The sequence below is a fragment of the Bufo bufo genome, chromosome 5, assembly GCF_905171765.1.
Source record: "Bufo bufo chromosome 5, aBufBuf1.1, whole genome shotgun sequence".
Classification (NCBI taxonomy): domain Eukaryota; kingdom Metazoa; phylum Chordata; class Amphibia; order Anura; family Bufonidae; genus Bufo; species Bufo bufo.
This window is the reverse complement of record NC_053393.1, coordinates 492,473,404-492,489,779: the sequence shown is the minus strand read 5'-3', so window position 1 is coordinate 492,489,779 and position 16,376 is coordinate 492,473,404.

Sequence of the window (16,376 nt, the reverse complement as noted above, 5' to 3'; positions counted from 1 at the left end):
CGAGCCTATACAGCTTGGAGTAAGACAACATGCATAAAGAGGATGATGTGGTCAAAATACTCATTTGCCTAATAATTCTGCACTCCCTGTAATGACCAGGCCACTTTTTACACTTCTGACCTACACTACTTTGACCATTTATTGCTCGGTCATGCAACTTACCACCCAAATGAATTTTACCTCCTGTTCTTCTCACTAATAGAGCTTTCATTTCGTGGTATTTCATTGCTGCTGACATTTTTACTTTTGTTGTTATTAATCGAAATTTAACGATTTTTTTTGCAAAAAAATGACATTTTTCACTTTTAGTTGTAAAATTTTTCAAAAAAAACGACATCCATATATAAATTTTTCTCTACATTTATTGTTCTACATGTCTTTGATAAAAAAAAAATGTTTGGGAAAAAAAAAAATGGTTTGGGTAAAAGTTATAGCGTTTACAAACTATGGTACAAAAATGTGAATTTCCGCTTTTTGAAGCAGCTCTGACTTTCTGAGCACCTGTCATGTTTCCTGAGGTTCTACAATGCCCAGACAGTACAAACACCCCACAAATGACCCCATTTCGGAAAGTAGACACCCTAAGGTATTCGCTGATGGGCATAGTGAGTTCATAGAACTTTTTATTTTTTGTCACAAGTTAGTGGAAAATGATGTTTTTTTTTTTTTTTCTTACAAAGTCTCATATTCCACTAACTTGTGACAAAAAATAAAAACTTCTATGAACTCACTATGCCCATCAGCGAATACCTTGGGGTGTCTTCTTTCCAAAATGGGGTCACTTGTGGGGTAGTTATACTGCCCTGGCATTCTAGGGGCCCAAATGTGTGGTAAGTAGTTTGAAATCAAAATGTGTAAAAAATGACCGGTGAAATCCGAAAGGTGCTCTTTGGAATGTGGGCCCCTTTGCCCACCTAGGCTGCAAAAAAGTGCCACACATGTGGTATTGCCGTACTCAGGAGAAGTTGGGAAATGTGTTTTGGGGTGTCATTTTACATATACCCATGCTGGGTGAGATAAATATCTTGGTCAAATGACAACTTTGTATAAAAAAATGGGAAAAGTTGTCTTTTGCCAAGATATTTCTCTCACCCAGCATGGGTATATGTAAAATGACACCCCAAAACACATTCCCCAACTTCTCCTGAGTACGGAGATACCACATGTGTGACACTTTTTTGCAGCCTAGGTGGGCAAAGGGGCCCATATTCCAAAGAGCACCTTTCGGATTTCACCGGTCATTTTTTACACATTTTGATTTCAAACTTCTTACCACACATTTGGGCCCCTAGAATGCCAGGGCAGTATAACTACCCCACAAGTGACCCCATTTTGGAAAGAAGACACCCCAAGGTATTCCTTGAGGGGCATGGCGAGTTCCTAGCATTTTTTATTTTTTGTCACAAGTTAGTGGAAAATGATGATTTTTTTTCTTTTTTTTTTTTCTTACAAAGTCTCATATTCCACTAACTTGTGACAAAAAATAAAAACTTCCATGAACTCACTATGCCCATTCAGACGTCTGTATGTGTTTTGCGGATCCGATCCATGTATCCGTGGATCCGTAAAAAACATACGGACGTCTGAATGGAGCCTTACAGGGGAGTGATCAATGACAGGGGGGTGATCAATGACAGGGGGGTGATCAGGGAGTCTATATGGGGTGATCACCGCCGTCATTGATCACCCCACTGTAAGGCTCCATTCAGACGTCCGTACGTGTTTTGCGGATCCGATCCATCTATCAGTGGATCCGTAAAAATCATACGGACCTCTGAATGGAGCCTTACAGGGGGATGATCAATGACAGGGGGGTGATCAATGACAGGGGGGTGATCAGGGAGTCTATATGGGGTGATCAGGGGTGATCAGTGGTTGATAAGAGGTTAATAAGTGACAGGGGGGGTGTATTGTAGTGTAGTGGTGGTTGGTGCTACTTTACTGAGCTGCCTGTGTCCTCTGGTGGTCGATCCAAACAAAAGGGACCACCAGAGGACCAGGTAGCAGGTATATTAGACGCTGTTATCAAAACAGCGTCTAATATACCTGTTAGGGGTTAAAAAAATCACATCTCCAGCCTGCCAGCGAACGATCGCCGCTGGCAGGCTGGAGATCCACTCGCTTACCTTCCGTTCCTGTGAGCGCTCGCGTGTTCACAGGAAATCTCGGCTATCGCGAGAGGACGCGTATATGCGTCCACCCAGAAGAGCAGGGCCGCCGCCAGGACGCAATCCTGCGTACGGCCGTCCTGGGGAGGTTAAAGGCTATGTACACCTTCAGAGGCAATCATTTTTTTATGATTGCATTTTACTCATTTTTGGCTAAAAACTATTTTTTCAATTAGCCTTTATTAAAAATATTGATTCGTTCTGTCACAAAGGGTTAACTGTTTTTCTAGCTGTGTGACTGGTAGTTTCACTTTGTGAAATTAGATGCCAGTCATCTAATAAATCTTATCTCTAAACAACTAAGAGGTCACAAACACTTATTTAAGCCACATTCTTATCAGTAAGATAAGAACTGAGCTATAATGAGTGTTTATAATGTGAGAGAGCAGAGATAAGGAGTCTGTCTGCTCCTGGTCTGATGGAAAAGACAGAAAAACCAAAGGGTGCTACTTGAGCATCTCAGCTCTGTACAGAAAAATGGATGGCATATTTTAAAAAAAGACCAATTTATAAAAGTATTTTTAGCTCAAAATAACTACAATGCAATAATAAAAAAAATGCCCCATAGATGTACATAGCCTTTAAAGAGGCTATTTGTTACCACCAGCAGCCATGTGTTTACCCACAGGCATATACAGTATGTTGCTGTCACTTTAAGATTATTAATGCTGGTTTGGTGTTGAAGAGCTTGAAATTAGTAACATACAGTCCTGAGAAACCTCAGATTGTCATCCACAACTTTTCTCAGGGCAATTAGAGTACTTTCAATTCAGGTCAAAGTTATACAGACTCAAGTTGCCCGACTGATTTGGCCAAATTGAATCCAAATTGAATCCAAATTTCAAGAAATTTGCTCCTCACTACTCAGGACCTATGTGTCATATGGCTTGAAAAAAAGAGTCCGAAACACTTTGTTGAGACTGTTACTTTGTGTCCTAATAAACATATCGATATAACTATTGGTCATGTTGGTATTTTATTTTTATTTTTTGAGTGAGCCCAGAGTTAGCAAACTGATTTTTGTTTCTGAGAAACTTACTAAATAAATCTACAGATGGGCAACATGGTAGAAAACTATAATTACATGATAACTTGAAGGAACAAACAGGAGGACACTCAGCTATCTGAGATCAAATAGTACACACTCAAATCTAGTCATAAAATGCATGGATTTATTCAAAAATTATAAAACACATAAATTGCTTGAACCTAGGTGCACCTAGTATTTCATATAAAAAATATAAAACATACAGAGCATAAAGTGCAAATAATGCAAATGAAACTTGTAAACACTATAAAATCAATCAGTATAACTGTGTAATATATAATGAGGTGATGGGGATTATCCACATAGTGTGTATCCCCAATCAGTGCAGAGAAAAAGCTTTCTTTTTTGTTGCAATGGCTTGTAATTCCACTGCTGCAATGGGAAATCCGAACTATGGGCCAGATTTATCATTAGCTCAAGTCAGAATAATGGAGTGAAAAAGTCGCAAAAAAATGCGCAAACGCTAAAACTGCGCACAAATTTGCGACTTTTTTCTGCTCTGCACTATGCTCGCCAGTTTTCTGAAAGTGGGCGTGTTTTCTTATGTAAATGAATCTCTAGACAGATTTACTATTGGGACTATTTAAAAAGTCGCAAAAAAGTCGCAAAAAAATTCGCAATTTCACTCCAGTGAGGACCATGCTTATCTTATGAGACTTTTTAATAGAACATGCGACTTTTTCGTAAAACGTGCGACCTTTTCGTAAAGATGTGCGACTTTTGTAAAGCTGCTTACTGACGGATAAACTGCTACCGTCAAACCACATTTATTACAGTCTTAAAAGGTCGATCATAAATCTGACTTGGCTAAAACTGACTTTAGCCATATGTGAAAGTGGAGTGAGCCATCAGAGTAATGATAAATCTGGCCCTATATATTCAAATTGATTGCACAGTATTTGGTAATGTCGTCATAATGTTCCTATATCCAGGCAAACATAAATAGCGCTGTTTCCAATGTATATTTTACCAACAGTCTTAATGATCAAGTATTCACCCGACTAATGATATGTAATTTCTTCCAAAAAAATGTCACTATTACTTGATAGTAACATATACAGGGAGTGCAGAATTATTAGGCAAGTTGTATTTTTGAGGATTAATTTTATTATTGAACAACAACCATGTTCTCAATGAACCCAAAAAACTCATTAATATCAAAGCTGAATATTTTTGGAAGTAGTTTTTAGTTTGTTTTTAGTTTTAGCTATTTTAGGGGGATATCTGTGTGTGCAGGTGACTATTACTGTGCATAATTATTAGGCAACTTAACAAAAAACAAATATATACCCATTTCAATTATTTATTTTTACCAGTGAAACCAATATAACATCTCAACATTCACAAATATACATTTCTGACATTCAAAAACAAAACAAAAACAAATCGTTGACCAATATAGCCACCTTTCTTTGCAAGGACACTCAAAAGCCTGCCATCCATGGATTCTGTCAGTGTTTTGATCTGTTCACCATCAACATTGCGTACAGAAGCAACCACAGCCTCCCAGACACTGTTCAGAGAGGTGTACTGTTTTCCCTCCTTGTAAATCTCACATTTGATGATGGACCACAGGTTCTCAATGGGGTTCAGATTAGGTGAACAAGGAGGCCATGTCATTAGATTTTCTTCTTTTATACCCTTTCTTGCCAGCCACGCTGTGGAGTACTTGGACGCGTGTGATGGAGCATTGTCCTGCATGAAAATCATGTTTTTCTTAAAGGATGCAGACTTCTTCCTGTACCACTGCTTGAAGAAGGTGTCTTCCAGAAACTGGCAGTAGGACTGGGAGTTGAGCTTGACTCCATCCTCAACCCAAAAAGGCCCCACAAGCTCATCTTTGATGATACCAGCCCAAACCAGTACTCCACCTCCACCTTGCTGGCGTCTGAGTCGGACTGGAGCTCTCTGCCCTTTACCAATCCAGCCACGGGCCCATCCATCTGGCCCATCAAGACTCACTCTCATTTCATCAGTCCATAAAACCTTAGAAAAATCAGTCTTGAGATATTTCTTGGCCCAGTCTTGACGTTTCAGCTTGTGTGTCTTGTTCAGTGGTGGTCGTCTTTCAGCCTTTCTTACCTTGGCCATGTCTCTGAGTATTGCACACCTTGTGCTTTTGGGCACTCCAGTGATGTTGCAGCTCTGAAATATGGCCAAACTGGTGGCAAGTGGCATTTTGGCAGCTGCACGCTTGACTTTTCTCAGTTCATAGGCAGTTATTTTGCGCCTTGGTTTTTCCACACGCTTCTTGCGACCCTGTTGACTATTGTGAATGAAACGCTTGATTGTTCGATGATCACGCTTCAGAAGCTTTGCAATTTTAAGAGTGCTGCATCCCTCTGCAAGATATCTCACTATTTTTGACTTTTCTGAGCCTGTCAAGTCCTTCTTTTGACCCATTTTGCCAAAGGAAAGGAAGTTGCCTAATAATTATGCACACCTAATATAGGGTGTTGATGTCATTAGACCACACCCCTTCTCATTACAGAGATGCACATCACCTAATATGCTTAATTGGTAGTAGGCTTTCGAGCCTATACAGCTTGGAGTAAGACAACATGCATAAAGAGGATGATGTGGTCAAAATACTTATTTGCCTAATAATTCTGCACTCCCTGTAGTAACATAGTACATAAGGCCAAAAAAAGACATTTGTCCATCCAGTTCGGCCTGTCATCCTGCAAGTTGATCCAGAGGAAGGCAAAAAAAAACCTGTGAGGTAGAAGCCAATTTTCCTCACTTTAGGGGAATAAAAATTCCTTCCCGACTCCAATCAGGCAATCAGAATATCTCCCTGGATCAACGACCCCTCTCTAGTAGCTATAGCCTGTAATATTATTACGCTCCAGAAATACATCCAGGCCCCTCTTGAATTCCTTTATTGTACTCACCATCACCACCTCCTCAGGCAGAGAGTTCCATAGTCTCACTGCTCTTACCGTAAAGAATCCTCTTCTATGTTTGTGTACAAACCTTCTTTCCTCCAAACGGAGAGGATGTCCCCTCGTCACAGTCACAGTCCTGGGGATAAATAGATGATGGCATAGATCTCTGTACTGCCCCCTGATATATTTATACATAGTAATTAGATCTCCCCTCAGTCGTCTTTTTTCTAACGTGAATAACCCTAATTTTGATAATCTTTCAGGGTACTGTAGTTGCCCCATTCCAGTTATTACTTTAGTTGCCCTCCTCTGGACCCTCTCCAGCTCTGCTATGTCTGCCTTGTTTACAGGAGCCCAGAACTGTACACAGTACTCCATGTGTGGTCTGACCAGTGATTTGTAAAGTAGTAGGAATATGTTCTCATCACGGGCATCTATGCCCCTTTTGATGCAACCCATTATCTTATTGGCCTTGGCAGCCGCTGCCTGACACTGTTTTTTGCAGCTTAGTTTGCTGTTTATTAAAATTCCTAGATCCTTTTCCATGTCAGTGTTACCGAGTGTTTTACCATTTAGTATGTACGGGTGACTTGCATTATTCCTTCCCATGTGCATAACTTTACATTTGTCAGTGTTAAACCTCATCTGCCACTTATCTGCCCAAGCCTCCAATCTATCCAGATCCCTCTGTAGTAGTATACTGTCCTCTTCACTGTTAATTACTTTACACAGTTTAGTGTCATCTGTGAAAATTGATAGTTTACTATGCAAGCCTTCTACAAGATCATTAATAAATATATTGAAGAGAATATGGCCCAATACTGACCCCTGAGGTACTCCACTAGTGACAGTGACCCAATCTGAGTATGTACCGTTAATAACCACCCTCTGTTTTCTATCATTGAGCCAGTTACTTACCCACTTACAGACGTTTTCTCCCAGTCCGAGCATTCTCATTTTATATACTAACCTTTTATGTGGTACAGTGTCAAATGCTTTGGAGAAGTCCAGATATACGACATCCATTGATTCGCCGCTGTCAAGTCTAGAACTTACCTCCTCATAGAAACGGATTAAATTAGTTTGACATGACCGATCCCTCACGAAGCCATGCTGATATGGCGTTATTTGCTTATTTCTGTTAAGATGCTTTAAGATAGCATCTCTCAGAAAACCTTCAAACAGTTTACCCACAACAGATGTTAAACTTACCGGCCTATAGTTTCCAGGCTCTGTTTTTGGACCCTTTTTGAAAATTGGCACGACATTGGCTATGCGCCAATCCTGTGGGACATTCCTAGTCAGTATAGAGTCTGCAAATATCAGAAATAAGGGTCTGGCTATGACATTACTTAATTCCCTTAGGATACGGGGGTGTATGCCATCCGGTCCTGGCGATTTGTCTATTTTAATCTTTTTAAGTCGCTGTTGTACTTCTTCCTGGGTCAGACAGGACACTTTTAATGGGGAATTTATTTCAACATTCAGCATTTCATCTGACAGTTTATTTTCCTCAGTGAATACATTGGAGAGAAAAAATATTTAACAGCTTTGCTTTCTCCTCGTCGCTCTCTGCGACTCCCCCCTCATTACTCTTTAAAGGGCCGACACCTTCAGATATATACTTTTTAACATTTATATAATTGAAGAACATTTTAGGGTTAGTTTTACTCTCTTTGGCAATTAATCTCTCGGTCTCTAGTTTGGCCGCTTTTATTTGTTTGTTACATGTTCTATTTTTTTCCTTATAGTTTTTGAGTGCTTCTGTGCTACCCTCCTGTTTTAGTGTTTTATATGCTTTCTTTTTGTCATTTATTGCTTTCTTTACAGTTCTGTTTATCCACATTGGTTACTTTTTGTTCCTTAACCTTTTATTCCCATACGGTATGTACCTCTCACAATGAGCTTTTAGGATGCTTTTAAAGATATCCCATTTTGTGGCTGTATTTTTATTTTTGAGGACTGTTAGGTCCCAGTTAGTTAGGCCTATGGCCTCTCTTAGTTGGCTAAATTTAGCTTTTTTGAAGTTTGGTATTTTTGTTCCTCCCTGTAGAAACGCTCTTTTGAATGATAATTGGAAGGTTATTACTTTATGGTCACTATTTCCCAGGTGTCCCCCAACCTGCACGTCTGTTGTTCTGTCAGGTCTATTGGTTAATACTAAGTCCAGTATGGCCATCCCTCTAGTCGGGTCCTGAACCAGTTGGGAGAGATAATTGTCTTTGGTTATTGCCAAGAATCTGTTTCCTTTATGAGATGTACAAGTTTCAGTTTCCCAGTCTATATATGGGTAGTTGAAGTCCCCCATAATAACCACCTCATTATGATTTGCCGCCTTGTCTATCTCATTTAGTAGTAGATTTTCTGTGGACTCTGGTATATTAGGCAGTTTATAGTAAACTCCTATTTGATGGATTGCTATATTAAAAATAATCCTATCAAGTATACGTTACCGCTCCATGCTATGGATACTTCGATACCCGGTGCAACTCTAGTCTGGCGTATGAAAAGGCACAAACCTATGGCATGAGGTGAACGCATTGCACCCGCACTGAATCCGGACGCATTCACTTCAATGGGGCTGTGCAGATGAGCGGTGATTTTCACGCATCACTTGTGCGTTGCGTGAAAATCGCAGCATGTTCTATATTCAGCGTTTTTCAATGAATGGGGCTGCGTGATAATCGCAAGCATTCAGCAGGACCTGTGCTGACGTCACCAGGCTCACCACGTGGTGAGCGCGATTACATCATCAAAGGTCCTTTTGCAGGTCCTGAAAGAAGAAGAAAGAAGACGATGCCGGTTGCATGATCAAGTGGACAAGGTAAGTAATTATATATATTTTTTTAACCCCTTTTAAAAGCGACATTTTAGTATGCATTCTGTATTAAGAATGCTATTATTTTCCCTTATAACCATGTTATAAGGGAAAATAATACAGTGAATTTACTTTAATGGGGCCGGGGGTTGCTCATCCCTATCAACTTCTAGCAACCATGAGTGAAAATCGCACCGCATCCGCATTGCTTGTGATTTTCACACAGCCCCATTCATTTCTATGGGGCCTGCGTTGCATAAAAAACGCAAAATATAGAACATGCTGCGATTTTCACGCAACGCACAAGTGAAGTGAATGGGTCCGGATTCAGTGCGGGTGCAATGCGTGAGGTGAACGCATGCACCCGTGTGAAAGGGGCCTAACAGTTTACCTGCCGTTAATCCCTGTCTACTTCAAGGACTGACACCTGGAAATCTGACTGACTGGAAAAGTCCTCAGGCTACTTTCACATCTGTGTCTTTGCCTAATCTGGCAGGGATCAGTAAAAACGCTTCGTTATGATAATACAGCCGGCTGCATCCGTTATGAATGGATACGGTTGTATTATCTCTAAAATGACGAAGATGGATCCGGCACTAAGACCATTGTAAGTCAATGCGCGCCGGATCTGTTTTCTTTTGTGTCTGGGAAAGCGGATTCAGCACCATTAACTTACATTGTGTTTCATGCCGGATCTGTCTAAGGCCTCATGCACACGACCGTTGTGTGCATCCGCATCCGTGGTTCCGTTCTCCGTTTTTTTTTCGCGGACCCATTGACTTTCAATGGGTCCGTGGAAAAATCGGAAAATGCACCGTTTGGCAGCCGCATCCGTGATCCGTGTTTCCTGGCCGTGAAAAAAATAGGACCTGTCCTATTTTTTTCACGGTCAACGGTTCGCGGACCCATTCAAGTCAATGGGTCCGTGAAAAATCACGGATGCACACAAGATTGTCATCCGCGTCCGTGATCCGTGTCCGTTTTTTCCTATCATTTCAATGGCAAACTTGACTTAGATTTTGTTTTCATTTTTCATTTCCGTGGATCCTCCAAAAATCAAGGAAGACCCACGGAAGAAAAAACGGACACGGATCACGGAACAACGGAAACCGTTTTTACGGACCGCAAAAAAAACCGGTCGTGTGCATGAGGCCTTATTCTGCATCCCATGCCGGACAGATATACGCTGCTTGGAAACACAAAGGTCTGCTTAGGGGCTGTAGATACAAATAGTACATTTCTAATCTAAACAATTTGTTTCTTCAGTGTTTATTGAAGATGGACCGTAACAATAAAAAAATGGCTGCAAATAATGGTGTACCCTTTAAAGATGCACTCCCACAAAAAAATGTAGTCTCTGACCTGTTAGAAAGGTACATGATATAAACTGTAGTGCAGATAATTACATGATTTTCCTAAATTATGACATAAAGTCATGATTTTATGAAAGACACGGAGGCGAGTATTGCTTAACCCTTTCTTTACTGAAACCACACAGCAGAAAAGAAAAAGGAATATAACCACCAGTAACCTAGGTGATAACTTCTCCCTCCCACAGTCCAGGTATAAAGGAACCCCTCCAGATAAGATCTTCCTCTTTCTTTGACGCCCTGACACCAACTTGACAAAACCAGAACTGGAACCTCAGCCAACGCACATCGGAACAAACTGTGCTGGATCACGAAACTGCTTGAACTTCAACGGATATGAAGAAATCGACGAATCGCTCGGACTTTGAACGATAAACTGGTAGGATCACGCTCTCTGTGGACGATAGTATTCAACCTACAGAGAAAACAAAACACGAAACCAGGCATAGTGTCAGTAAGTCACGACAGAGGTATTTACAGGGAAAAAGAGACATATAGCATTAACACCAGAATAATCTTACATGAGAGTTAAATAAATATGTAGATAAAAGACTACGGGAGGTAAAACGGGTGGGGCAATACTCGCCTCCGTGTCTTTCATAAAATGACGTCATAATTTAGGAAAATCATGTAATTTTATATCAAGACAAGGAGGCTCCTATTGCAAGTTTAAAGTCTATTCATGATGGAAGAAAACGCATGAGACAATGGTCGAATATAGAACTCTCTAAATGTAGAAACACGTGACTAATCCGCCAATTTAAGGATATCCTCAAGTCGCGCTCCAGACACCCTAACGGAGTGTGCAGCTAAAATGGAAGTGTCTATGCCCGCAAGGGAAAGAATCCATTTAACCCAACGTGAAAGTGTAACACTAGAAACCGGGGCAAAGAAATGAATAACTGAGAGAAACGTGACGAACGAAGAGTCGCCGTTCGAGATTCATATTCCCGCAAACAGGCGACTGGACAAAGCGATGGCGAAGAAGGGAGAGCTCGGATAAGAAACCAACCGAATAAAGGTCTCAGTCCAACGAGAAATGTTAAAAGTAATCCCATCTGGGGTAAAAGAGCGGGCGTCGTAGTCCAAAGTGTGAACATCCGAAACCCTCTTGCAAGAAATGAGGCAGAGCAGAGTCACCAATTTTGCAGACAATTGGCGAAGCGAAAGATCTGAATTAGCTGGCCAGGAGACCAAGAAAGTAAGGACCGAAGAGACATCCCAAGAAGTCGTAAAGCGAGGTCTAGGTGGACGGGACAGACGAGAGCCCTTCAGTAAACGACATACAAAAGGATGCCGGCCTGCTGGGCAGCCGTCAAAACCGCAATGTCTGGAAGAAATCGCTGATCGGAACAGATTGATGGTGCGATAAGCTTTCCCTTCCTCAAAAAGGGAGGTAAGGAATTGCAAAATGTCCTTCACAGGCGCCTCAACGGGATTCAGATTCCGAACACTGCACCAACGAGTCCAAGATCCCCAGGCTGTCCGATATGCCCGTCTGGTACCGGGGGCCCATGCATTTTCCAAAAGTATTCTAGTCGTCACCGAAACTCCCGCGATGTCCCAGGGACTCCCGACACCCTGCACGCCAGAAGCCGCAAGGAGCCGTCCTGAAGAAGAGGGTGCTGCTGGTTTGAAGGACCCACCAACAGTTCCGGATAACTGGGAAGAAGGAAGGGCTCTTCGACCAGTAACTCCAAAAACTGGGGAAACCAGGGCAGAATCAAAACCAGTTCGGCTAACTGACGGCAAATCTGGGCTAGAACCCGTGGGATCAGGGTGAACGGAGGAAAAGCATACATGAGGGACCCCGTCCAATGCTGTAGAAACGCGTCTACCGCCTCTGAGTCCAGATCCGGATGCCAACTGTAAAATCTGGGCAGTTGAGCGTTCAAGCGTGAGGCGAATAGATCGATGGAGAAAGGACCTCAAAGAGACGATATGGCAGAGAATACTGTCACGTCTAATTTCCAATCGCTGGCATCCGAGATATAATGCGAACTCCAGTCGCCAAGGGTATTGTGCAGACCCGGAAGGTATTCCGCCATGACCGTGATGTCCCTGTCCAGACAAAAGGACCAGAAGTCCTTTGCCAGATGAGTCAACAAAGTGGAGTGAGTGCCGCACATGGAATTGACATAGCGGACCGCCGACACATTGTCCATCCGGAGTCTGATGCACGCCTTGGCTTTGCAGTTGGTGAAACTCCGAATAGCGAAGGATCCCGCCAGAAGTTCCAGGGCATTGATATGTAGTCAGGATTCGTCCGCCGACCATGGGCATCCAGTGGAAACACTGTTGCAATGCGCGCCCCAACCATGTAGGCTGGCATCCGATTCCACGACCAGATCCGGTTGGGGATCAAATATCGCTCTGCCATTCCATGCCGAGAGGTTGTAGATCCACCATGTTAACTCGTCCCTGGTCTCTTGATCCAGAGTGATCAAATCCGCATAAGACGCCCCCGCCTGTAGATGGGCAATCTTGAGGCGTTGAAGAGCTCGGTAATGTAGAGGAGCTGGGAAAATTGCCTGAATGGATGAGGACAAGAGGTGGGGGATCCAAGCGAGGTGTCGGAGGGAAAACCGACGACGTGAAAGGGTGTGATGCAGCTCCTTGCGAATGGCTCATACCTTCGACGCAGGAAGACCGGTTGATAATAAAACCAAGATTGGAGAGGAGCGTTATTGACATCTGCAAGTGGTCCAAGAGAACGGAGCGACTCTGGGCCATGAAAAGGATGTCGTCCAAATACATTATCAACCGCACTCCCCGACTGCGAAGCCACGAAACCACCGTGCGCATCAGTTTGGTGAAGGCCCAAGGGGCGGACGATAGGCCAAACGGAAGGCAAGTGAAAAGCCAAACGTGACCGTTCCAATGGAACTGAAGCAAATCTTTGGAAGCCGGTGTGATCGGGACCGTAAGGTACGCGTCCTTGAGATCGACCTTTGCCATCCAGTCTTCCGGCAGAAGCATGTCTCTGAGAAGGTGGATACCCTCCATTTTGAAATGGCGGTACCGAACAAAAGCATTCAGGCTCTTGAGATTGATCACAGGTTGCATCTGACCCCCATTCTTTTCCACCAGGAAAATGTTGCTGATAACACCCATGTGGGATTGGGAAGCCCTTTCCACCGCTCATTTTTGGCAAAGGGCATCCAGCTCCTCGTTTATGAGAGCACGTGCCGACATGGAAAGTATCCCTGGATGTGGAGGGGGCAGGTCTAGGGGGGTGTGTACCAGGTCTATATGAAAACCCTGGACTGTGGATAGGATCCATGGGTCGGAGGTGATGCCCCCTACGCAAACAGTCGAAGAATCTATTAGAGGACGAGAACTCACCGTATGGTCTCCTGGAACTTGGATTCCCTTGGAAGCTTCTGGCACGTCCAGGGCCACACCGGGAGGGGAAGAAGGTGAGTTGATGCTCAATATGTGAGAGAGAATCTAAATCGCACATCCTCATTACTATGCTTTTGATATAACAACCGTTTTAAATTTCAGCATGATAAAACATGGCTATACAGCACTATTATCAATCTATTGCTATGCAATATTAGGAGGCATTAGTATACAGTTTGATCAAAGAGCATAGGCCCACTTACCAAGACAAAGTTGCCTCTTCAAGTGGGGACCTACTCTAACTTTGGCGCGGCACTGTGCGGCGACTATCGTGCCCCCACACCGCTCCAGCAGGCAATGGGACCCAGCAGCCACACAGCGCCCTCACTGTGCGGCAAAGCCACCTAGGCCCTGGGCCCCATCACTCCACCAGCACAGCACAAAAGCAGCGACGGCCACCGTCCAGCACCGCATAATGTGAACAGGTGCAAAGAGCTCACCTGTTAACAGCCTCTCAGGAACACCAACTGAGAGGTGGTAGGAATTTATAAACCCTTTGCAGACTTCTGCTAGTTAAAAGCACCTGAGCCGCAGGGCCGGCCTTAGGTGTTCAGGCGCCCTGTGCGAGTTAACCTTGTGGCGCCCCCCCCCCCCCCCTTACCCCTGGTCACATAAACATACACAAAGAGGAAAAAAATCTTTGTAACAAATAACACTAGTGCTGATAATGTGGTAGTGTTACCTGCAGTCCTATGTAAAACCACAGATAACACCAGTGCTGAATAATGTGGTAGTGTTACCTGCAGTCCTATGTAAGACCACAGATAACACTAGTGTAGATCATGTGGAAATGTTACCTTCGTCCTTAGTGTGCCTCCCTGTGTCTATCGCACGGACTCCATGCTGGCGCTGCCTCCTCTTCCATCTTCTTCTTCTTGCCCCACACAGAACGTTCTCAGACATCCCAACCTGCAAAAACTCATTTCAGGGAGGTGCACTTCTCATTTCAGGGAGGTTTTCTTTTTTTTTCTTTCACAAACTTTTTATTACATTTTCCAAACATATGCAGTATCTGCACACTTTAGCTCTATGGTGTGGAGGACTGGGCTCATTACCCTGCCCCAAATTATCATATTTATGTATATGATTAAAGGATTCTGTCACCACCTATAAGCCCTGTGGGCTAAGCATATGCTCATGTCCAGGCAGCATTCTGATTTCTAAGGTGGGCTTATAAAAGCTATTTGTGGCTTTAGGCCTCCTGCACACGACCGTTGTGTGCACCCATGGCCGTTGTGCCGTTTTCCGTTTCTTTTCGCGGACCCATTGACTTTCAATGGGTCCGTGGAAAAAACGGAAAATGCACCGTTTTGCAGCCGCATCCGTGATCCGTGTTTCCTGGCGTGAAAAAAATATGACCTGTCCTATTTTTTTCACGGCCAACGGTTCACGGACCCATTCAAGTCAATGGGTCCGTGAAAGAACACGGATGCACACAAGATTGGCATCCGTGTCCGTGATCCGTGGCCGTAGGTTAGTTTTTATACAGACGGATCCGAAGATCCGTCTGCATAAAAGCTTTTTCATAGCTGAGTTTTCACTTCGTGAAAACTCAGAACCGACAGTATATTCTAACACAGAGGCGTCCCCATGGTGATGGGGACGCTTCAGATTAGAATATACTAACAGAACTGTGTACATGACTGCCCCCTGCTGCCTGGAAGGTGCTGCCAGGCAGCAGGGGGCAGCCCCCCCCTGTAGTTAACACATTGGTGGCCAGTGTGGCCAGCCCCCCCCCTCCCTCCCCTGTAGTTAACTCATTGGTGGCCAGTGCGGCCAGCCCCCCCCCCTCCCCTGTAGTTAACTCATTGGTGGCCAGTGGGCCCCCCCCCCTGTAGTTAACTCATTGGTGGCCAGTGGGCCCCCCCTCCCCTGTAGTTAACACATTGGTGGCCAGTGCGGCCGGCCCCCCTCCCTCCCCTGTAGTTAACTCGTTGGTGGCCAGTGGCCCCCCCCCTCCCTCCCCTCTAGTTAACTCGTTGGTGGCCAGTGGGCCTTCTCCCCTCCCTCCCCCTCCTAATTAAAATCTCCCCCTATCATTGGTGGCAGCGGAGTGTACCGATCGGAGTCCCAGTTTAATCGCTGGGGCTCCGATCGGTAACCATGGCAACCAGGACGCTACTGCAGTCCCGGTTGCCATGGTTACTTAGCAATTTGTAGAACCATTATACTTACCTGCGAGCTGCGATGATCTGCGTCCGGCCGGGAGCTCCTCCTACTGGTAAGTGACAGGTCCGGCTGGGAGCTCCTCCTACTGGTAAGTGACAGGTCATGTCACTTACCAGTAGGAGGAGCTCCCGGCCGGACCTGTCACTTACCAGTAGGAGGAGCTCCCGACCGGACGCAGACCATCGCAGCTCGCAGGTAAGTATAATGGTTCTACAAATTGCTAAGTAACCATGGCAACCGGGACTGCAGTAGCGTCCTGGTTGCCATGGTTACTGATCGGAGCCCCAGCGATTAAACTGGGACTCCGATCGGTACACTCCGCTGCCACCAATGATAGGGGGGAGATTTTAATTAGGAGGGGGAGGGAGGGGGGGGCCCACTGGCCACCAACGAGTTAACTACAGGGGAGGGAGGGGGGCCGGCCACACTGGCCACCAATGAGTTAACTACAGGGGAGGGGGGGGCCCACAGGCCACCAATGAGTTAACTACAGGGGAGGGGGGGGGCCAC